This window comes from Oncorhynchus keta, chromosome 31 (genome assembly GCF_023373465.1).
Source record: "Oncorhynchus keta strain PuntledgeMale-10-30-2019 chromosome 31, Oket_V2, whole genome shotgun sequence".
Classification (NCBI taxonomy): domain Eukaryota; kingdom Metazoa; phylum Chordata; class Actinopteri; order Salmoniformes; family Salmonidae; genus Oncorhynchus; species Oncorhynchus keta.
Genome location: NC_068451.1, coordinates 7,119,754 through 7,145,316, shown reverse-complemented (window position 1 = coordinate 7,145,316; position 25,563 = coordinate 7,119,754). Strand labels below are relative to the sequence as shown.

At 42.1% G+C, this 25,563-nt stretch overlaps 1 protein-coding gene across 2 annotated transcripts in view; it reads left to right on the top strand.

Annotated features, from left to right (window-relative positions):
- Positions 1-25,563, top strand: part of LOC118364288 (four and a half LIM domains protein 3-like) — a 52,174-nt gene that overhangs the window by 4,325 nt on the left and 22,286 nt on the right. Inside the window, exon 1 of one of the 2 annotated variants that reach the window (XM_035745708.2) lies at positions 24,324-24,346. The exons of the other annotated variant lie outside the window; for it this stretch is intronic. The gene's annotated coding sequence lies outside the window, so the exon portion shown is untranslated. Of the gene's footprint in view, positions 1-24,323; positions 24,347-25,563 lie in introns of those variants that run through there. 2 annotated transcript variants of the gene reach the window in all.

The following is a 25,563-nucleotide window of genomic DNA, read 5'->3' as shown; positions in this document are numbered from 1 at the left end:
AACATGGATAGAAATAATAGTAATCCTTGTCTTTGCTCTATGCTAAATTACATTTGATTTATAAAATTAGATTAGATGAGAATTAGATTACTTTCGACATCGGTGCTCTTCATTTTTCTGTAGCATCACATTGTCACTTATGAAAGTCCAAGGTCATACCCCCAAGACATGCTAACCTCTCACATGACCAATAACAGGGGAGGTTAGCGTGTCTACGGGGTATGATCTTTGACCCTCTCTAGCGTCCTATAAAATCAGTGTTGCGGAGAACGCGGACGGAATCACAGAATCCAGACATTTAAAACGGAATCCAACAATATGAAAATGTTTATTGACCATAGGAAATCAACTAAATACATTAATATGCCAAAGATTATCACAAGACATGAACAAAATGCATCAGTGAATCATATTTTCCTGTAAGCTTTCTGAAGAGGCAACGGCACAGGAATTCCCCTGTCTGAATTTGCGCATTTGTCTACCACTTCCGTGTAGCCGTTAGCGATGATGCTAATTTAAGACAACCTCTTCTGGTAGATGGAAAGGTTCTCAAAAACCTTCTCAATTAAATGTTAACTACAAAGTAGCCTATGCCTACCTGGCAGAATGTTAACATGATTGTTTGTATCAATCCAGTGGCCATTTGTTTTGTAAAATCTGCAGTCGCATGATCGTTACAGAAACATTGCTAACCAAATGGTCTCAGGATGGTGCACAGTTAAATTTAAAGGGTAACTACACGCAAAAAATGAAATTGTCTTAGATTTTTCCAGACCCTAAGTCGTCTCCTGATATGGTTTAAGCATTGTTGTGGACTTAGAACATCCAATTTTGTTGTTTTCTATTACAAAGTTGTGATTTTGAGAGCAAAAAGCAGAGAAAAACAGAAACCTGGAAAATAAACTTTTTTGGGGGGTGATGGCGACTAACTTAATCAGGCATAAGATTTGGCAGATTTTTTTTATAGGGCCCTACCTATAACTCAAATGATACACTACATTATTTACCATTTCATTTCTCTTGGGCACAAAATAATCTGAAAAAGAAACTGCAAATGCATCCAACAAGTTTGTGGCCACAAACTTGATGCAGTCATGGCGTGCTAGGAATATGGAACCAAATACTAAACTTTTGACTACTTTATTTATAGGAATCTTTAGTAGTGAATGGAAGTTCGGCTCTTTTTACTGACTCAATCTTTTCGGCTCCTTCAGTCAAAAGAACAAATCTTTCAACTAATTTTGTTCATTAGTCAGTAATGCCCAGAACACACAGAACCCCTTACCAGTGAACAATGAACTGAAAACTTCACATGTCAGTCATCATAAGGGGCTTATTGGAGCTGTCATTTGTCACTGAGACTTGGACATTGTTTTAAAGCACAATTTAATTTGTTTGTGAGGCATTTGAAGTTGTGGCCGCAACCAAACTAGATTGTGAACAAATCTTGGCAGAATGCATTGCTTGACTGCCGTGAGTGTGATTGGCACTATATCATTCGCGAATTGCAGCACCCACAACGATTAATTCTCGAGTTCGAGGTTGTTGAGCAAAGGCTGTGTGTACAAAGGTCATGCGTCCTTCAAAACATGACCCGCCAAACCGCGCTCCTTAACATGCGCCTGCTTAACCACGAAGCCAGCTTCACTAATGTGTCAGAGGAGATACCATTAAACTGACCATAGAAGTCAGTCTACAGGCGCCCGGCCCGCCACAAGGAGTCGCTAGAGCGCGATGAGCCAAGTAAATCCCGCCGCCCGGCCAAACCCTCCCCTAACCCGGACAACGCTGGGCCAATTGTGTGTCGCTCTATGGTACTCCTGTTCACGACTGGTTGTGACACAGCCTGGGATTGAACCCGGGTCTGCCGTGCCACTCGGGAAGCCCACGTGTTTTCTTCTTTATGCTGCCAGCAGCATGAAATGTTTCCCTGCGCGCATATATGACAGACAGCTGTTGGTCGGAGCACAGCTCCCGAGCCACTGAGTTGAAGGAGTGCGTATTAAGTCATTCAAATAATGAACTGTTTGCGAACTTCACGTCACTAATCAATATCAGTGTCAATCATTTGATTAAAAAAATACTTGCTAAACAAAATCTTTCTGAGCTATTTTTTTTGTTTATGTAAACAGTTTCCCATTTTTTGTTGTTGCATACAATATTATTTGAATAATTTATTTTCTACAGTCATTATTAAACATCTTTGTCAAAGGTGTCAATCATTTCTGTCCCTACATGGACAGTGGTAGTTCCGCTCAAAGCCATGTACTATCGTCAACTTTTAAACAAATAGCTCTTCCTCTCAATTGTACACCACAACTCAACTTCCTCCTATGAAGAACTGTGTATCTGTAGTGTCCTGCTGTGCCAACCAGGCCAATCTGATGGTTTTACAGTTACTTTTTTTTCACAAGAGGGCAATAAAATCCAAAAGTAAACATCCTTTATGTAGCGTCTGGCATGCCTGCCTTGACCCAGCTAATGGAGTATATCATGTATTTGTTTGCCTCTCTCTCTTTCCTCTTTTCTCTCTATGGTGTTTTAAGCGATCACATTCTGTTCCCCGGGCGCCGAAGACGTGGATGTCAATTAAGGCAGCTCCCCCCGTACCTCTCAAACTAAGAGGGGTTGGGTTAAATGCGGAAGAGACATTTCAGTTGAATACATTCAGTTGGACAACTGACTAGGTGTCCCCCCCCTTTCCCTTTATTTGGAGGTCTCTGTGTTTTGCTGAAGGTTAGCAGTTCTCTGTTTTGGAGTGGTGCCATGTTTAAACTTCAGTGAGACCATAATGACTTGTAATCAAATGTATCAGTCGCATACACCTTTTTTGCAGATGTTATTGCGGGTGAGGTGAATTGCTGGTGGGTGGGTTTGGGGGCTGACAGTTTCTAGCCCGTAGTACAACGATGATGGACAATCCACAGTCAATTGCTTGCGGGTCGTTTGACTGGAATGTTGAGTTGTAGTTTTGACACGGCACCCCTTTCGTTCCCTCTTTCTCCAACTCTGTTGTTGAGGAAGCTACTGGAACCTGTTTCTTTTTGCGGTCTGCTTGCTGTCTATTTGCTGACTCTCAAACACTCTTAAGGGGAATCAGTATTGCAGTATGTGACATATTGGTTAAGATGGCCAGTTACTTTAAGACCGACGTAAAAGCTACCCAGGCAATCTGAACACTAGTTCAGAAAATAGAACATTATAAAGGCATTGAGCACACAAGTGAACCTGTCAAGCATTACCTCCAAAGCAGGCTTTTCTCTCTCTATCCTATATCCTCAAACCCCAACAGCCATTTCCCCCCTTCTTCCTGCCTTCCTCTGGTAGTCAGACTAGCCACTAACCAGGCACCCTTCAATTGAGTATGGGGGGTGTGTGGCACGCAGCTTGAGTGTGTCTGGCCTGTCTGTGAATAGGGGGGGAAGTGACCTCATGTTTCCTGCGTGAGTGGGGGTGGGTGTCCAGGTGCTGCAGTGTTATTGTGAGGGGGCACAGCTTCCTCCAGCGGCTATTTTGTAGGAAAATGGCCGAAATCCGATTCTGAGAGTTTGACCCCCTGCGGGAGGCATCGTACGTTTTTTGTATTTTTGTATTGTCTTTTTAATTTCACCTTTATTTAACCAGGTAGGCCAGTTGAGAACAAGTTCTCATTTACAACTGCGACCTGGCCAAGATAAAGCAAAGCAGTGCGACAAAAACAACACAGTTACACATGAAATAAACAAACGTACAATCAATAACACAATAGAAAAATGTGCATACAGTGTGTGCAAATGAAGTAAGGAGGTAAGGCAATAAATATGCCATAGTGGTGAAGTAATTACAATTTAGCAATTAACACTCGAGTGATAGATGTGAAGATGAGAATGTGCAGTAGAAATACTGGTGTGCAAAAGAGCAGGTTGGTTGGATGGGCTATTTACAGATGGGCTGTATACAGCTGCAGCGATCGGTAAGCTGCTCTGACAGCCGATACGTGAAGTTAGTGAGGGAGATATAAGTCTCCAACTTTAGTGAATTGATTTATTTATTTTTTTAGCAATTTGTTCCAGTCATTGGCAGCAGAGAACTGGAAAGAAAGGCGGCCAAAGAGGTGTTGGCTTTGGAGATGACCAGTGAAATATACCTGCTGGAGCGCGTGCTATTGGTGGGTGTTGCTATGGTGACCAGTGAGCTAAGGCAGAGCTTTACCTAGCAAAGACTTTATAGATGACCTGGAGTATGTAGCGAGGACCAGCCAATGAGAGCGTACAGGTCGCAGTGGTGGGTGGTATATGGGATTTGGTGACAAAACGTATGGCACTGTGATAGACTGCATCCAATTTGCTGAGTAGAGTGTCGAGGCTATTTTGAAAATGACATCGCCAAAGTCGAGGATCGGTATGATAGTCAGTTTTACGAGGGTATGTTTGGCAGTATGAGTGAAGGAGGCTTTGTTGTGAAATAGGAAGCCGATTCTAGATTTAATTTTGGATTGAAGATGCTTAATACGAGTCTGGAAGGAGAGTTTACAGTCTCGCCAGACACCTAGGTATTTATAGTGGTCCACATATTCTAAGTCAGAACCGTCCAGAGTAGTGATGCTAGTCGGGTGGGCGGGTGCGGGCAGCGATCGGTTGAAGAGCATTCATTTAGTTTTACTAGCAGTTGGCGGCCACGGAAGTAGTGTTGTATGGCATTTAAGCTCATTTGGAGGTTTGTTAACACAGTGTCCAAAAAAGGGTCAGATGTAGGTGCTCTGTGCTCTCCTCTGGTCTCCTCTCTCTCTCCTCTCTTATGTATAAAGGTTATTTAGGCCATATGTTGTTCGCTTCTCCCCTCACCCCTTTCACTCTTTCTGTCATAAATGTTTCTTTGGTCCCTCCTATGACATCAAATAATTCTTACTGTCTACCCGATCTTGCCAATGCATGTTGTGTAGGAGTTTGGCTATTCCAATAACATTTTGTGAGAAAGCCCTGTCCACTCTCCTAGCTGCGTTCGAAACCGCATGATGTCAGAGACAGCCCCATAGCGCTTGTGATGAAGCAGATGTTTTAGGTGCGTGATTCCTGTCGAGTCACCCCCCCCCCCCAGTCATGTATCCGGCTTTGTGAGTCAGCCATGACTGGTTCCCTGGCTGCGCCCAGACCTACAGCAGGAGGATGTTGTCTACTGCAAGACTATGAGAAGTACAGCTATTGAGTAGTTTAATGTAATCATATTTAGGCCCCTCTGCACAAAACAATCATGTGACATAGTACATTTTTTAAAATTTTTAATCCTGTAACTTAAACCTCATCCAAAAATAAGAATTGGACAAATGAAAGTAATTGGCTGAGGATGATGCTGGACCATCTGACCATAAAGAGGACAGTTTTGATATATAAAAAGTTCAAATCCAGGCACATCACATGATTGCGCAAAACACATGGCCCTCGTCATGACGCAAGACGGACTGTCTCGTTAGCATCAACACCTCCCTCGTGATTAGTGTTATCGTGTTAGAAAAGGTTCACCATTTTAATGGCACATCTATAGTGAGTTAACCTGCCGTCTAAGTTGAACTGTTGTGAAACAATAGTGAGGACAGTGTTCAGTCTGGTTTCGGCAGGCTGATGGTTGATTTCAGCATTTGGCATGCATTTCTATCCCCCTCGCCTAGACTTGCAACACTGTTAGAGAATGTGCCCTAGAACCCTGGCAGCCACACCACCGTGCCTTGTCAGTTGTAAACATCACTCTTATTCCCCATGTTCCTATAAATGGAGGCCATGTATAAATATTTATTTTTTTCAAGCAAACATGCCTCCAGAACCAACACGCAAGTCCCATCAAGTCGTGTAAAAAGTGCACAAGGCACACATTGCGAGTTTGAAGACAAATTGCAGCGGTTTTGAGATGACGAGTATTATGAATTTCATACATACTTTGGGATGTGGCTAATGATTAAATCATAGGATAGGCCTAAATGGTTAACAGAGGCACTTGGGGGGCGGGGGTGAGATGTAAGGCCAATAATTTTATACAGCGTGGTAGGGTGTGTAATTTCGCCTTGCAACAAACCTGGGAAAGACGGTGTGAAGAGGCCTCTTTGCTGCTGTTCACTCAGCAACCCTATGTCCTCCATTGAATTGGGAGTGTATATGTTTATAAAGATATATTCACCCTACAGTAACTTAAACATCCCTTCCGTAGCTGTCCCCTGTAATTACTTTGGCAACTCCCAAAGTGTTTATCTTCGAGGACCGTGACCGACCAGAAAACTACTGTCCGACAACAATAAAAGGAATAACAATGAGGAAGAAGGATGAAGTTTTATCGAGGAATCCGTTTGGCAATCAACCACACAGACCCAAACCTTTTTTTCTGTTTAATTTCTTCCGATTATGATAATAATACATGGGTTTTATATAGCCTCTTTCAAGACCAAGACACTTCTACTCTGTGAACTTAAGGGCGGGCCCAAAAAAACACATCTGTGGGACAGACTGTCCTGAAGGATCACCCTCTCGTGATAAGCATGTAGTATCTCTTGTCATATTTCAGTAATCCTATTCTATGTATGTGATAGAAGTCATTGTTCATCTGGAGTGTCATGGATTTAGTCTTTTCTTTTTTGGGGGGTTGCTCTCACACACCAAGCATATGGCCTAATTGGCCTTCACTTTGAGGCATTGTGGCTTGCTATGATCCCCACCAAAGAGTGATGCTCAACAGCCCTGGAACAAGGCCCGGCGCTAATGCTAACGATACAACCAGAGAGGATTAGAGGGCCTGACATCTTTCCACGACAGCATTCTCACAAGGCTTTCCCACAACAGTGATGTCCTGGCGTAGCAATTTGCCTGCAATCCCTGTTTGTTCCAACATGCCATCAGCACCATCGACACCACCGCAGTGGCTTTGTCTTTACGTGGTTCGGCTACCCACCTCGCCCCAGCACTCACTCGCGCACACGCTGAGCTAAGTGCCGAGGCTGGTGTATTAGGCTTGATTGCTTCCCAACACTTAATGAGCCTAGCCTCCCACCACATCTGCAAGAAATGAAACCAAATGACTGACATCATCACAGATGTGGCGTAATCGGAGGAGAGTCTGTGTGTGTGTGTGCGCATTTCCTTGATTTGTGTGTGTTTGGATGTATGTGGACCCATTTTTGTGCAGATATTGAACCCTGTACCATAACAAGTTGTTACTCACAGCTTTTCTGGAGGAGCTGTGGTGAAGTGTGTACGTGCGTCAACTCCTCAACCCAAGTTATGGATTGGCTCACTCTGGACGCCCCGTCTTGCATGAATGCGTTAAAAGCTGTTACTTGTACAGATTAGATATGCATTTTTCTCCTCTGTTTAATTCATATGGCTGTTTATTTGGAGCACAGCTGCGAGTGAGTGTGTTCCCCTCTTTAAGTAACACAAGCAAATCCCTGTTCCGCTTGATGAAACTGGTGGGCCATCAAGAATGTAACTCCTTATCGGGTATCTTCAGTAGCCGCCTCTCTCTCTCTCTCTCTCTCTCTCTCTCTCTCTCTCTCTCCCCATCTCCGTGGTTGAATAGACAGTGGAGTTCTCTACTCCGAGGAGGCAGGCTGAGACAGGCCAGACCGACCTGCCACATTCACACATTCCGATAAAGGTGTGAGCGCATGTCACTCCGTGGACCTTAAATCGAAGTGTATATGACAAGTTGCCTAAGTCTAACATAAACCTAGGGGAGTGTTTACTTGGCAGAAGCATGGGTACAGGTTGGCACTAATGTGCAAGAGTCAAAGGCACAGTAAAGGGGAGGGGGGCTGTTCCCATCACAATGCCTTGTACTTGCAGGAGCCATAAATGAGAGAACATGTCCTTGGCTTGGCTATAAAAGAACACAAGCTCTTGGTTGATGAAGAGGAGAAGACTGAGGTGATTTACGACAGGATGGGCAATGGAGAGCCACTGCCAGGGATCTTGAATGAAGGGATGCAGAGAGGAGATGGCGAGAGGAGTGGCCCAAGAGGAACACCATTAATGCTTGTAGGCCACGGACAGGGGTGCCTGTCACAGCATGGCTTCATCTGAGATTACTGCAAGTCCCTACTGTTTGGTTGGAGTGCAGTGCATACTAATGTTATTGACTCTCGCTTGTAAGGGTTTGTGTTGGGCAACTAGGCCGGAGAAATTCCACTCCCTTTTTTTCCCCCTGTGGATTAAAGGTAGACTCAGTAATATGACATAGATGCAGAAAATAAACACATTTCCGCAGCAGTCTTGCATCTCTATCCGCAGCGCCGCTCATGGCAACGTTATTTAGCGGTGACTACCTTTTTAATTCAACAGAGAGCGGAAGAGAACGTAATTTTATTTGACACACTTGATTAAACTGTTAAACTCTTTTACTTTTTAAGGTCTTTTGTCACGCGGTCGGATCTATGATATCATTGGACTAATGTTCTCCAAAGAGCGTAATCTGTTTGTTCGATAGGGCATGCAGAACCAAAGGGCGGATTAAGCCCAGGATGTTTGTGGTAATTGAATATATACACTATTAAAAAAATATACAGTTTCAACTAATAATAATTAGTATTTTTAACAGCCTTTTTTAGTTTTCTGTTTGTGTTTACCTGAATTTAACTGTTTTTAGTTGGCCCAAACTTGGCACCAATTTGAGAAGTCTGTCAATTCTGTCAACATAAAATGTTTGCTCAATTTGTCTCATGTTTGTTCAACTACTATTTTGGCATGTTAACAAAAAAAAGTCTGTGGAACCAATAATAATTATACTTAACAAAAATATTAATGCAACAATTTCAAAGATTTTCCTGTGATTCAGTCAATTGAAATAAATTCCTAAGGCTGTAATCTATGGATTTCACATAACTGGACAGGGATGAAGCCATGGGAGTCAGGTTGACCCACTGGGGAGCAAGGCCCAGCCAATCAGAATTGAGTTTTTTCCCCATAAAGGGCTTTACTACGGACATAAATATTCCACCACCCCCGCAGGTGAAGGTCCTGGGCTGGCGTGGTTACACATGGTCTGCGGTTGTGAAGCCGGTTGGACATACTGCAAAATTCTCTAAAATAATAATAATAATAATAATATATGCCATTTAGCTGACGCTTTTATCCAAAGCGACTTACAGTCATGTGTGCATACATTCTACGTATGGGTGGTCCCGGGAATCGAACCCACTACCCTGGCGTTACAAGCGCCATGCTCTACCAACTGAGCCACAGAAGGACCACATTAAACAACATTGGAGGCGGCTTATGGTAGAGAGGTGAACATTCAATTCTCTGGCAACAGGTCTGGATGACATTCCTGCAGTCAGCATGTTAATGGCACACTCCCACAACTTGAGATATTTGTGCCATTTTGTGTGACACAGCTGCACTTTTTAGTGGCCTTTTATTGTCCTCGGCGCAAGGTGCACCTGTGTAATGGTCATGCTGTTTAATCAGCTTCTTGATATGCCACACCTGTCGGGTGGATGGATTATCTTGACAAAGGATCAAATGCTCCCTTACAGGGATGTAAATAAATTGACAGAAATAAGCTTTTTGTGTGTATGGAGCATTTGCGGGACATTTTATTTCAACTCATAAAACATGGGACCAACACTTTACATGTTGTTTATATTTTTGTTCTGTGTAGTTGAAGCAACTACAATTATTTATTTTTTCTTCAGTGTAACTCATTCCAGAGCAGAGACCAGAACATCTAACACGTTTACCAGCACAGATGGGACCCAGACCTTAAATGCCATAGAGGTTCTGTTGATGTTGTCTCTGCTGTTGTGCACATTTCTTTGAGGTTCCCAGGCCTGTTAGACTCCGTAATGTCCAGACTTTCTGGTTCTCTGATCAAGACTTTTATAAGTGTCTTGCTACTGTCAATCAAGACAACTTTTTTGTGTTTTCATTCAAGAGGATGTGAAGATGTCTTCACTTGAAGGGACTGTGACATCCATAGAAACAAAATCTATTGGAGTCTAATGTTCATGATGACATCACTCCCATGCCCCTGACCGTCAAACACCAAGCTGACCCTTACTGCAGATGGAACCCTATTCCTACACATGACCGCTGACTTTGACCGTGACCCTGATCTGAAAGGTTTAGAGGACATTTGGTCAGAGTGAAATCTATAGTTTCCCAGCTGCATTCCTGTTTAGGGCTTTTACACCCAGAGAGGCAGTATTCTTGAATCCGTTTCAATAATATGCTTAGGTTGTGAAAAATACTAATGATGTTATAATTCTGCATTGGTGTGGGCTGGAATACAATCGCTGCTTTGCACTGTTCAGCTCTCCTCAAAAGGTGTAGAGCCGGGGTGCTGGGTAACCATCCATGCAGGTTGCCATCTCCATTCAGACTTACTTAATGGGGGTTGCCAGATTACCTCTCTATTCTCTACGGAGACTGTCCAGCTGTACATTCTCAACGCATCCACCCATTCCTCTCGAGCAAAGTCTGGCAAACATTATTAGTTGTTTGTTCTCTTCTTTTTGCCATACGTTAGCAATTCAGTTTTATTTTAAGGGGAGTAGGAGACCTAGGCATCCAGCATCAAACAGAACCACATCCAATGCAAGTGTAAAATAAATGAAATCAATGAGTAGAACCGGGGCGCGCCAGACTGCTTGGAAAGTAGTACAGCATAGGGCCAATGACACAAACACCATGACTTCGCCCCGAAAATATTTCACCCCCCCTCGGCTGCCCTCATCCCCTCGCCGGGTGAAAAAAAGAATTTGGAAAACAGTGGCACCCCATTGGTCAAAAACTGGTTGAATTAACGTTGTTTCCACATTTCAACCCCCCCCAAAAAATCTAAGTGACGACATTGAATCAACATGGAAAAGAGATTTGGATTTGCAAAAAGTCATCGACGTTGAGGGCATTTTTAATCACTTTTTTTTTTTCAACCATTTTTAAAAAATTTAAAAATAATAATAATCCAAATCCAATGACATTTTGTTGAATTCACAAAAGTTGAATTCACAAAAGTTGAATTTCACAAAAGTTGAATTTCACAAAAGTTGAATTTCACAAAAGTTGAATTTCACAAAAGTTGAATTTCACAAAAGTTGACAACTCAACCAAATGTAAATCAAAGTTAGACGTTGAACTGACGTCTGTGCCCAGTGGGACTATGATGTTAGAGGGCTTATAGATAAGGCTCATTGGTCAGACCACGTCATACTTGTTCTCTGTTGGACACCGAGATCATTTATGTGTGGTGTATATGTGTGCTCCTACACATTCCTGTGTTTTGTGTGTGTGTGCCAGCTTTTTAACCTTTACAGTGTAGCCAGATTGAATGGTGTTTACTGTAGAGTGCCGTGGGATGCCTTTTGTCACCATCTGTGGTTGACTGTGACGCTGTGCAAGCTAGCAGCCCACTAATCAGGGGTTGTGCAGTAAATTTAGTTAATTTACACCTTGTGTGACAAACATGTACTTTTAGTTGATCGATGGAGACGTTCTCAGAGCAGTGACTAAACCTGGCGCCTTTGACTAGGGAGTGTCAGTCTGTCTGCCAGGTTTCTGTCTTTTTCCGTCTCACTGCTAAAGTAATTTTCCTGTTCCTACTAGTGTTGCATGGCATACTGAAACTTCAGTACTTTTTCAATACTAGAACATGAAAAACGGTTTAGTACTTTTGTGAAATGTGTCTCACGTCGTCTACTGATTGAGAGAGGATCACGTCTGTCTTACAGCGCAGCCGATGTCCCCTTTATGGTGCGTTCTCACCATGCCTGCTCCACTCACTCATTGCTAGCTCTAGCCTGTACTGAGGAACCACTGCACTCACTGGGAGTCTGGGCTGCATCACCACTTTTGCTGCACAGAGGTTAACACACTTAAATAATGCAACACGGCATTTAGAAATGTTAAACTGTTCATTTACTGTTCGCAAAACAATGTCCATTACAGACTAGAACACTTTATAATGCAAGATTCCGGTAGCTTCCAGCTTTGTAGGCCAACTTTTTCTTACTAGCTTACAGCTGAAGCTAACATCAATACACTACCCTAGTACCTTGAAAAAAAAACATATTGTTGAAATCCAAAGCTGATTTGAATAAAGTTTTTGGTGACATTCACTTCGTCTCCCTTGCCTCACATCTCTCCCAGTCAAGATCATCTTTGCTCGAGCCTTGAACTGACTGTGGTGTGTGTGTGTGTGTGTGAATAAGTGTTAACTTTTATAAAAAGATATTGCTGCTTCTATGCAAATGTTGTTGACCAGTATAATAGCATGAGTCCCAAATGGAAAGGACACTGTTTCATCTGTAGCCCCATGAAATCAGTCAAACAAAGCTCAATAACACAATGAATGCACACACTTCTATTGAATATGCATTCACCTGTATTGTGACTAGGCCTAGGTTACATCCTGATTTACCCAGTTTCAGTAGATTTACCATACAAATAAATCAATACCATTGTTACGTAGTTGGCTTGGTTAAATAAAAAATTAAAATGGATTGTATAATTGATTCATTAATGCATACATTCAAAATTCAAACATTTCATCAAATGTAATGACATTAAACTAAAAAAAAGATCTGTCTGGATCAAGTGCAATTCTGTGACTTTGGGTAATATGTCTTGTTTTTTTGTTTTGGTATCAAGTATTGTCATGGTATTGAGTATCGTGATACTAAACCTGGTATCGAAGTAAATATTCTGGTCTCATATCAACACTACTTCCTACTCTGTTAAGCTGTTCTTATGTCCTAGTCTTGAGGTTTCGCCTATACTGTTTCCTATAGCCTACTGTCTCCTAAAGAAGAGACATGTATAGGACCAGAGTAAGAGAGGGAGTTGAGAAAGAGTGGGGAGATTGTGGTTGATATATTGAGAGAGAGAGAGATAAGACATGTCTGATTGGGACTCGACATAATTCAACTCCACTACCTGTGTTTACCGAAACACCTGTGCTTGCGTACATTGTCTCTTTATTTAACCAAAGCACTGGGTGGACTTTGCATTTTATCACTTTGCAGTGAATTAGGCGGAGAACACGAATAGTGTTTTGCATGGCTGCATGATAAAGAGATCCCATGTGACACAGCGAGATAAGAGCGTGACTGATTGTGGCTCTCCTCTGGTAGTTGAAATTGGATTTCTTAGATTGTGCTTTCCTTCAAGCACTTTTGAACACACCAACAGTCGAGCTCCCTGTCCATTCGCACCAAGGTATATATGATAAAAATGTGTCTTCTGAGCATCTACTTATAACAACCTGCCACTCCCCAAATATCTTCTATGACAAGGATGCAATGACCTGCCCTTGACCTGGCTACTACTAGTTCTAACTAATTTCTTCTTAGCAGTGGAGTCAGAAGAAGGACGGGACCAGAGTGAATGAGCACTGAGAATGTGCCTGCATTGCAAAGTCCAGCAAATATTGCACAATATAGACCCAGAATAAGGAGTTTCATCTCTGGGTCCATGCTCTACCATCTTTCATGCACAACTGAACGTGGCCCAGGTTCTCAGGTTGGAGAAGGGCAGAGAGATGGAGGGGTGAGGAGCAGAGGGGAACGGGATGGAGTCCTTGGCATGGCAGCTTGATTTATGGACACCTTTTTGAAGTGAGCTCATTCCAGCCGCATGCTGGAAAAGAAATTGACCCACGGGTCGCTGACCCCCACTGGCTGCACTGTTGGCTTCTCCAACAGATACGTGACATTCTCTTCTCTCGTGTCCTATGTGAAGGTCAAAGAAAATGAGAGAAGGGAGGGAAGGAGGGGGAGAGAAGAGGTGATTCTTTTTTGATGGGTCCGCTGGGGATTGTACAATTTGGTCAGGAGAGGCGTGTTTCGGCACAAGCCAGCCGTCTTTCCTCTTTCTTCCCTCATGCCGGAAGGATGTTTAGTAACTGTGTGGTTGTGTAAGTTTTTTTTTTTTTTGTGTGTGTCATTATTCCTATTGGCCTAATGCAGATTTTTTTCATGGCCGGCGTGTATAGAAGTTGACACTTCCCTGTTATGTCAGCTTCAGTGAAATCACTGTTTGAATGAGCACAGCTTTTATTGGTCTCTTATACCAGTGAGGAGAGTAATTTGGCAGGATTATGCCTATTAAACCCTAGTGCTTCTTATCCCAGTCTGGTCCGCTCTCTATCTGGATTGATTATCCACTCAGTGTGCTTTGATGACTATGACCAGGATCTGCCCACTTTGTTTTTAGAACTCATTTCCTAAATATATCAAGTTGTTTGATCTTATCGGGTTCATTTATGAGTGGATCAGTCGGAATTGTGAATATGAGCATTAATGACACTCAATGGGAAGTCGCCACAAATAGACTTTTGTTTTCATCCCAAATGGAACCCTGTTCCCTATATAGTGCCCTATGTTTGACCAGAGCTGTACGTGCCCTTGTCAAAAATAGTGCACTATAGGGAATAGGTTGCCATTTGAGACTCCGCTTTAAACAAACAAACTGCTGGTTGCTTCTGGTCTTCTACTAGTCACCCATTGTCCCCCGATTTTTATTTATTTATTTCATTTTATAAAAATAAAAGTTTTGTCTTAGAGGGTTCAATCTTCCTATTTTACATGTGCTGTATATGTTTGTAGATGAGCGCAGTGGCCTGCTGTTTCTTTGTCTACTTGCTTGTCTCTGTGTCAGGCGTGTTTATACAGTACGTGTCTGTTTTTCTTTGTGGCCGTGTGCGTACTGTGTCTGTGTTGGGATCTGTGAGAGCTCTGGGATATATCTCTGTTCTGGGGACAGGAAGGAGCAACTGGCCCCTGCATTGTCTTTGACCCCACGCTAGTCATAGGGGTCACCCTCCAGCAGGAAAGGAACCTACTTCTGGCCTCTCCTACAAATACCAGAATGAAAGAAATGGTCATTACGTTTTTATGAGTGGAAACTTCAAATTTGATATGTATCAGACAGGCCAACTGGTGGAATGGGACTCTCCTAATAGAAATGCCTGTCGCTCCACCACCATTAACACACCTAGTTATTAGGTCTATTATTCTATTTTTGTACAGTATATCTTTAGTACGATGCTTTTAATATGCTTCTGTTATACGGTCCCTTACTGTACAGACATGCATTGACCTGATCCTCAGGTTCTGGAGACTTGTTTTTTTTTATTTAGGGCACCTTAGATCCATAATGTGTTTGTTTTTTTTATCGGGGAAAAGGGAATGAAGTCAGCCCACGAGTCATGTACAGTATCCGATGAAAGTGAAATAGTTCATCGAGCATATGCGTACTCATTCAGTGCATAATTGATCATATTGTGCTTAAGAGTCAACATATTTCGCATTGCCACGGTATCACCTCCAGAACGCCCTCTGTGAACTCTGGGAGGACTAGAAGCAAGGGAAGACTTCACTGCCAAGTGTTTTATGGTGCCGGGGAATGAGGGCACTGTTTACACATTTCCAAGGAGACCTTACTCTGTGGGGGGAAGAGTAGTACCTCTGGAAATTACTTTTAACGGTGATTCATCCCAGTCGTTTCCCATTTGGCAGATTCCCTCAGCATTTTCTGGACATACGTAATGTTCCCCCCTCAAATAAACCCATCTTTTCAAGTTCGTGGAGCGAATGAGCGAGAGCGAAGGGATGGTTTTTGGTGACCGCAATTTACTCTTGTGAGTTGCAGAGAACATAGCTAGGGTAGATGTCAGCTTTGATACTCATTACAAGTGTACGTAACTAGGAACGTTGTGCAACACTTCTAATAGGACATGTCTCAGATGCCTACACCTGCAAGCCACAAAGCCTCCAGATAGTCCCTATATAGGTTTGAAATGGGGAAAGAGAGCATTGCCACATTGACCAAAAATCTGGCATCTTAACCCAAGGATCAGGTGCCACCATAGCAATCATGAGTGGCCATGTGTGTGAGAGGAATAATTGCTTGCAGTTGTGGCGAGCAGCAATTGCATGTGGCCATCAAAGGGTGCTCAAATTGCTGACTGTGCGGGCTCGGAAACTCTACACCAGCTCCTTGATGCCCTCGCTAACTGTGCTGAGTCGGCAGAGTCAGGCGACCACCTGGGAATGGCCAGTTTACAGGAGCCATTTTGGCTCTGTGGCGCGTGGTCTAGCCTTGGTTTTTGGTCCGTGTGGGTTGGAAATAGCCATGGACCTATAAAAGGCGGCGAGATTGTATGGCATGAAAGGGATGATGTCAAATCAACTTGCTGACGTATTCATGAACATTGTGCTTACTCTATGTTAAATGGGCTGTGTAGCATTTGACTAGCCAACTTTGTGTCAAAGGTTCAAAGGAACTACACAGATGACCATTTGGTAAGCAAATACGGAATGTGAAGTGTCATTCAGGTCAGATCCCTAGAAACCAGGAAGGATGGAATTTGCATTGCCAGTTACACGCTGCCTCTTATCGTCTGTATCTTTCACCACGGTCTCTGCATGACGGACCGGGCTCTGAGAAATGCCTTAGGACACCAGTAACTTGATATACAGTACAATCTCAGCCTTGAGACCAGTCCTACTACAGCAGGGGTCTCCAACATTTTCTAGCTACGTTTAAATTATGAAATATGTTGCAAACTACTCATGAATTATTTCCTAGCTAAATAGGCACTATTTAGTATTTTCACATTGTTTTATTTTTCCTGGTTTGGGATTTTTTTCTTCAGTTTTTCACTCTCAATTGCAAGTATCCATAGAGAACAATGACATTGGATGTTCTAAGTCCATGTCAATGCTTAAAAGCGTCCCATCTGGCCAACATCCAGTGAGATTGCAGAGCACCAAATTCAAATACAGAAATACTCATTATAAAAATTCAGAAAACAAAACATATTTTACATAGGTTTAAAGATTAACTTCTTGTTTAATCCAACCACTGTGTCAGACTTAAAAAATGCTTTACGGCAAAAAGCATACCTTACGATTATTTGAGAACATAGCCCAGTTGACAAATTATTACAAACAGTAACCAGCCAAACAGAAGCGTTACAAAACTAAAATTAATCCCTTACCTTTTGATGATCTTCATATGGTGGCACTCAGAAGACATTCAGTTACTCAATAAATGTTCCTTTTGTTCGATAAAATCTCTATATCCAAAAACCTCAGTTTTGTTCGCGTTTTCTTCAGTAATCCACAGGCTCAAATTTTGTCAAAACAGGCAGACAAAATCCTAATTGTATCCGTAAAGTTCATAGAAACATGTCAAACGATGTTTATATTCAATCCCCCAGGTTGTTTTTAGCCTAAATGATCTATAATATTTCAACCAGACAATAACGTTGTCAATATAAAGGGTAAACAAAAAATACTCTCTCGGGATTGCGCATGAAAAAAGCTCTGTGACACGTCAGGGTCCACTCATTCAGACTGGTCTTACTCCCTCATTTATAAGAATACAAGCCTGAAACAATTTCTAAAGACTGACATCTAGTGGAAGGCATAGGAACTGCAAATTGAGTCCTAAGTCAATGGATACTGTAATGGCATTGAATAGAAAACTACAAAAAAAAACAATACTTACTTCCAATACTTCCTTCACCTGCCAAATCAGTTCTGTTATACTCAGACACTATTTTAACAGTTTTGGAAACTTTAGTGTTTTCTATCCAAATCCACCAGTTATATGCATATCATATCTTCTGGGCCTGAGTAGCAAGCTGTGTAATTTGGGCATGCTTTTCATCCAAAATTCCGAATGCTACCCCCTACCCTAGAGAAGTTAAATTGCATCAGAAAATTTGAGGGCTGAAAAAAAAAAAAAAAAAACACTGATTTTTTTTTGGTGTAATAACCCTTTAACTTGTGTATTTTGCAAAAGAGGAATGTGCTGGTCTAGTGATGTTTTTGCTGCTGCATATATCCAGTGGTGGAAAAGTACCCAATTGTCATACTTGAATAAAAGTAAAAATACCCTTTTTTAAATTAAAGACGCACCCAGTAAAATACTACTTGAGTATCAGTATCAAAAGTATAAATAATTGCAAATACTTTATATTAAGCAAACCAGATGTCACAATTGTTGGGTTTAAATGTTTTTAACTATGGATAGCCAGGGGCACACTTTGTGTTTAGTGAGTACGCCAGCTCAACGGCAGTTGCGATGACGACCAGGGATGTTCTCTTGATAAGTGTGTGACTTGGACCATTTTCATGTCCTGTTAATCATTCAAAATGTAACAAGTACTTTTAGGTGTCAGGGAAAATGTATTGAGTAAAAAGTACATTATTTTCTTTAGGAATGTGGTGAAGTAAAAGTAGTCCAAAATGTAAATAGTAAAGTACAGTTACCCCAAAACATGACTTTAAGTAGTACTGTATTTTTACTTAAGTACTTTACACCACTGCATATATTATGACAGAGTTTGTAAATCAAATGCCCACCCGATTTTATAGAAATAATCATTATATAATTCTGCCAGGTAAGCTTACTTTGCAGTTAACATTTAATAGAAGGTTTTGGGGAAAGTATTTTTCTACCCAGAAGACAGTTCTCATTGTCACGAACTGGATACACGAAGTGAATAAGAGACAAACGTGCGCAGCACACAGACAAACAAGGGCAATATTGATGGAACTTAATTGGCAGATATTGTGTCACGTTTTGCTTTTTAAGCCAATTCTGGCTAACTAGGAGTGAGAATGTGGATTTGATTGGTTAGAGCTTGAGGTGTCTGCTTGTGAGATTTTGTTTTTTAACAGTTTGCGCTGGAACACGTGAAAAATACATGCACATTCAGAATTGTTTGGCGAGTTAGTGATAGGTGGGCTGCGAGCTACCAGCGTTCAACCTGTTAGAGACCCCAGTACTACAGCATAAAATGTGTGACTGAATCCATTTCTATGACTGAATCACTGACCTCTAAATGAGAAAATCACAATTTCCGTACCAAAGTGTCAAGTCTTCACAGTTCAGAAATATTTAACAGATTGTTTTTTTTTTTCTGGGTCCAGACAAAACAACCTTGTGTCTGACGACTGGGGAGGTTGTTGTGTCTGATGTAAAACACCGGCAGAGATGAAATTGACACCACGCCAGTAAAGATATTGCATAGGAGGACTCCCTCAGTTTCCCCTTCTGAAGATTAGTGCAAACACCATCCTCTCTGGAGACCAGCTAGGCTGACCTGCTGCTGAAAGGGAGCCAGAGTGTACTGTGACCCACTGTAACTAAACATTCTGGTCGTACTGCTCTAGTAGCACCATTCTCCTTTAGGTGGGAGAAATGCAATACTTTTTCAAGGATCAAGCTAAGGCGGCATGTTTTAAGTTCTGTTTGCAAGCATGAATCAAATTTGCCGCACAACAAAAAAAAACACAGCCTTTGACAGATATTCAAACAATCAACTTCCCATGTTATCTACACGTCTGCGTTTCCACCTTGCTCCAATGAAGCCTCAGCGGATGCTATTGAGCCAAACCCTCCCCTCACTCTGCCAGTGTCTAGTATTCAGTAGGGTTCTGTTTTTCAAAGAGATGAAAGGGAAGCCCTGACCTATCCCCTGGATTGGAGTGCAGATGACCGGCAGCCCAGCCAGGGGAGGACAGGACAGTGACGAGAATTATGGCATGGCCATGTTTGGTAATAAATCTGCACGTTGCTGCTGGTCAGTGGGACTCCTGGGAATCAGGGCCATGTTTTGTTTGTACAAGGAGGAATAATATACTCCACCTTCTCATACATTGGCTTCTGAACTGTACTCACCCCACTCGCTGTCCACTCCCTACCCCTACCAATGTCCACTAGGGCCCTAACTGAGACTATTTACTGTAATGACTGTCAACTACATGCTTGCTCCTTTTTTCAGACATTTCTCTCTCTCTCTCTCTCTCTCTCTCTCTCTCTCTCTCTCTCTCGCTCTCTCCCCTTAGACTTAAACGCTATCTTGTTTATATATTTTATTACTACGACTAGCTTTTTATCCTTTTGTTGAACATTTTATCTCTATATAGCCTTTTCTCTCAGCTCTTTTGTCTCTGCATTCTTTCACTTCCTGTGTTCCCCTTGCAATGCTGACAGTCTTGTCATTATCTCTCCCTCAACTAGTGTTTCCCAACTCAGATCTAGGCCGATATCTTTTCCCACTTGCTCCCCGTCTGTCACTTCCTGTACCTTTCCCTTTCTCGCTCTCTCTGTTTTTTTTCCCTCTGCCCTCTTAACATTTACCGGTGCATACCAGTGCTGCAGAGAAAGTAAAGACACCCCTTCCTGAATTCTCCAGTCAGTGACTGTCCAAAACCTCCTTTGGCATGCTGGAGTTGACTGCATACTTCCCCCGAATCCAAACCAGATGTGAAATTGTAATGTATGGCAGGTTTTTTTTCTTTCTCTTCAAAGGAAGTCGAATGTGGGCCAAAAATGTAGTCTTTTGACCATCCACACCGGGATATAAAAATGTATCCAGATACATTTTCCAGAATCTAAAGCTGTTTTTCATGATTGGTTGAAAAAGCACGGTAGGATTTAGGTACATATATCTGTTATCGTTGGGGGAAGAGTTATGGTAAGCTTGGATAGACATTTGAGAGAGGGGGTGTGTATATGACAATTGCATTTCGGGCTGTGCTTTACTTCTGAGAGTAGCTATTCATTCTTTCCTCACAATGAACATGTCCTCTCTTGGCAAGTAAGAATACGGTTTTATCACAATGTCATTTTTGGCATTTACAAAAGTCCGTAATAGGCCTACAGAAATTACTGTTGAGTGCTGTGTTACCTCCTTTTCTGTGGTTAACTGACATTCTCCATAAGATATTCTAAATCACTATGAAACTCCTCCTGTTCCATGTTGAGCCCCATTTTTTTCTTCTCCCCCTTCAGGGCCAGTTAGCGCATATCCTTCTACTCGCTGTGCAAAGTAAACCCTGCTAACATTCTAGCGGAGGTTTGTGTCCCGCATAGGCCTGTCCTTTTCCTGGGTTTCCTCTGCCTCTCTTCAAATCTCTAAATCACATCTCTCCTCTACACCTGCTCGCTCATTTAAAGCTAAGAGGAGAGACAAATGCCCTGCCACAGGTACTCATTTGGCCACCTTTATGGTTACGACACTCTCCCTCATCGGATCCCTCGGTGTCCTCCCACCACCATACCAGGCTGTGTTTAAATGCTCAGGGACAATGACCGGTTAGACCTCCTGTGACTGGTCCTCGGCCCAGCCCTCTTTTGGTGAAGTCAAACCCTCCACATAGGAACAGTGTACCGCTTTGTCACTACTGAGCAAAACTAAGATGAGCTGTACTGGGCCTGCCTGTTTATGGTTCCAGCATAGTTGCTGGAACCATGTGGGAAGGACGATATTTTCTTCTCATATCTGAGCCAGCACAGTATGGCTTGAGTCTGCATGATATTATGAAAATGGTCAGTAGAGACCAAGCATCTCGACGCTGTTATTCTAGGGATCACAGAGAGTAGCGATGGCCACAGCAGTAGTGTTTTAGTGGGCCTCAGGCCTACTGATTTGTAGCCTCATGAAATGTGTGAGGAATGAGGTTGGTGGGTGGGCCAGGTTGTTCTCGTCTGAAAGTGGGGGAGAAAAGACGTAGAAGTGGCAACTCTTCAGCTGGATCCTCTGTTTGTTTACCAACGGCGTCCGATCTGTGGCTCCACTCCGTGTCTGGAAGCGTAAACAGCGTTGGCCACAGATTACGCAATGGCTATGCATCCCGCCCCGTGGAAGCTATGGAGTGCTGGGGCGGAGTTGGCCTGTTCCAACCGCAATTAAGGAAATGATGCATTGCTTAAAACAGGAAGTGTTGGTTTAACAATGGTTTGACCTACCGAGACACATCAGAGTTTAAGATATGCCTCTGGCATTTTAATCGTGACGAGTGAGTGCCTTTGTCCTTGTTTTTTTAATGTTGGGTACTATTGGAAAGCAGCTAGCTAGGTTCTGCGTCATATTATCCCCATGTGAATCGTCATTTGTCAGTTAGAAGCAGAAAGCATCTTTGTGGTCTGAGTGTCTGTTCATTAGGTTGTTATAGTGACTGTGTGTTTGTAAGCGTGGTTATCTCGTTTTCATTGGGTTGTTATAGTCACTGTTTTTGCAAACATGGTGTGATCTCGTTATCATGAGCAATTTCCTCTGCTTCCTCTGACTTCATTGGCTCACCCCTTCCTCACAGTTACTGTAGTGTCTTTATCTGATACAGCAAATGCCAGTGAGTGCAGCTCACAACTACAAAAGTACAAACAGATGTTGCTCATGAAATGTATCCCCTAGTTTGACTTTGTTGCTTCATTGTGCCTCTAGTCTCTCATGTCAACCGACATGCATAGGCTGAGTTACAGTGGCTTCAGAAAGTATTCGTACCCTTAGACTTATTCCTCATTTTGTTGTGTTACAGATTAAATCCAAAATGTATTACATGGTTTTTTTCTCACCGATTTTCACGCAATACGCCATAATGACAGTGTGAACTTTTTTTTGTTTTTTTTTGCACATTTATTGAAAATATCTCATTTGCATAAGTATTCACACTTCTGAATCAATACTTTGTAGAAGCACCTTTTGGGTAAGTCTCAAAGCTTTCCACGTCTGGATTTTGCAACATTTCTCCATTCTTTTCAAAATTCTTCGATCTCTGTCAAATTGGTTGTTGATCATGGCTAGATAGTCATTTTCAGGTCTTTCCATAGATTTTCAAGTAGATGCAAGTCAAATCTGTAACTCGGCCACTCAAGAACATTTACTGTCTTGGTAAGCAACTCCAGTGAAGATTTGGCCTTGTTCAAGTTAATTGGGAATTTATATCCCAGTGTCTGGTGGAAAGCAGACGGAACCAGGTTTTCCTCTAGGATTTTGCATGTGCTTAGCTCCATTCCATTTATTATTTTATCCTGAAAGACTCCCTAGTCCTTAACAGTTACAAGCATACCCATGACATGATGCAGCCACCACTATAGTGAAATATATGGAGAGTGGTACTCACTAATGTGTATGTTTGGGGCAAATCCAATAACACTTTGTATTCAGGACAAAAAGTTATATTGCTTTGCCACATTTTTTTGTAGTATTACTTTAGCGCCTTGTTGCAAACAGGATGCATATTTTGGAATATTTTTTTCATTCATGTACATGCTTCTTTTCAATGTCAGTTAGGTTAATATTGTGGACTAACTACAATGTTGTTGATCCATCCTCAGTTTTCTCTTACCACAGCCATTAATCTGTAACTGTTTTAAAGTCACCATTGGCCTCATGGTGAAATTCCTGAGCAGTTTCCTTCCTCTTCGGCAACTGAGATGGGAAGGACACACATATATTTGTTGTGACCATCCAAAGTGAAATTAATAACTTCTTCATGCTCACGGGGATATTCAATATTAGCTTTTTAAAATTTTTACCATCTACTTTCTTTGCGAGGAATTGGAAAACCTCCCTGGTTTTTGTGGTTGAATGTGTTTGAAATTCACTGCTTGACTGAGGGACCTTAATTATCAGTATGAGTGGGATACGGAGATGAGCTCGTCATTCAAATATTGGTAAACACTATTATTGCACTCCGTGAGTCCAAGCATCTTTTTATGTGACCTTATAAGCACATTTTTAACCCACTTATTTAGGATTGGCATAACAAAGGGGTTGAATACATATGGACTTAAGACGTTTCAGTTAATAATAAAACATTTTAAAAAGTTTAAAAAAATATATATATATAACGTAATTCCACTTTGACATTATGTGTTTGTGTGTAGACCAGTGACTTTTTTAAAACATTTTTTTATATATTTTTTTTATCAATTTGAAAATAAATGTCTCAATGTGGAAAAAGTAATGGTATGTGAATACTTTCTGAAGGCACTGTACTTATCCAGCACAAGACTTGCAGTAGCTAGATCATTGTGTTCTCAAAAGCCTAACAAGGCAGTTGAACCTGACAGCCCGTTGATGTCCTGATGTTAAGGGAAGTCGCCAGGCAAATGTCCAGTCATCTTGGCCTCCTAGCTGTCTCTGTGGAGAGTGTAGTCCTTGAATTATCAACTGTTTAAATCCCAAAGGACACTGGCCTTGCCTTTTTTTAAAAATGTGTTTAAACGTAAAGGGATAGTAATCCTAAGGACAGTCTAACACAAACAGGTTCTGGACCATGAAAATATTGTGTAATTCATGCAATTGACATTTAACATTCGTCACCAAATGGAGAGTCTTATCGAGCTGACACGGCGTGATACATTGAGTAAATAAGGCAGGGAGAGGTTCCCCGTTTGGCTTAGTTTTGAAATGGCCATTGCGATTGGACTGTAACACAAATGAACTTTTCTCGATATGCTCAACCGGGCCTTAAATGATATACTGAAGTGTCCAGCGCTGTATTTTCTACCCGTCTCAAAGCCAGCCAAGGAGCTTTACTCTGTCTGGAAGACATCCAGACAGTAGAACTGAGGAGCATAATGTGGTGGTATGTGTTTATCCAAACCCAACGTTTCACTTTTCCTCTGCTCTGATTTATGACATGTCATAGGTTTCAGATCCAACGCCAAGATTGGATTTTCCTCTAAATGTCACACTCTTCTTTGCTCTTTCTATCTATTCCATTTGATTTCTCCTTAATTTCTTCTCACTCTCCGTGCGTTTTCTCTGTCCTTCTCATATTGCCCATTCTAGCCAGTTTAGCTAATGCAGCAATTGTCATGTTTTTAATTCGAAAAATACTAAGCAGGTTAATATTAACTGATACACTACATGACCAAAAATTATGCGGACACCACTTCAAATTAGTGGCTTCGACTATTTCAACAACACCGGTAGCTGAAAGGTGTAGAAAATCGAGCACACAGCCATGCAATCACCATAGACAGACACTGGCAGTAGAATGGCCCGTACTGAAGAGCTCAGTGACTTTCAACGTGGCACCGTCACATTTTTGTGACCTGCTAGAGCTGCCCCGGTCAACTGGAAGTGCAGTTATTGTGAAGTGGAAATGTCTAGGAGCAACAACGGCTCAGCTGTGAAGTGGTAGGCCATACATGTACCATGTATAAATCATCTGTCCTCTGTTGCAACACTCACTACTGAGTTCCAAACTGCCTCTGAAAGCAACTTCAGCACAAAACTGTTCTCTGGAGTGATGAATTACGCTTCATCATCTGGCAGTCCGATGGACTAATCTTGGTTTGGTGGGTACCAGGAGAACGCTACCTGCCCGACTGCATAGTGCCAAATGTAAAGTTTGGTGAAGAAGGAATAATGGTCTGGGGCTGTTTTTCATGGTTCGGGCTAGACCCCTTAGTTCCAGTGAAGGGAAATCTTAACGCTACAGCATACAATAACACTCTAGACGATTCTGTGCTTCCAACTTTGTGGCAACAGTTTGGGAAACAGTCCTATTTCAGCATGGCAATGCCCCTGTGCACAAAGTGAGGTCCATACAGAAATGGTTTGTCGATTTTATGTGGAATAACTTGACTGGCCTGCACCGAGCCCTGACCTCAACCCCATCGAACACCTTTGGGATGAACTGGAACGCCGACTGCGAGCCAGGCCTAATCGCTCCAACATCAATGCCGACCTCACCAATGCTCTTGTGGCTAAATTCTGCGGGGATTTGCTTCCAATGTTCCAACCTCAAGTGGAAAGCCTTCCCAGAAGAAGGTTATAGCAGCAAAGGGTGGACCA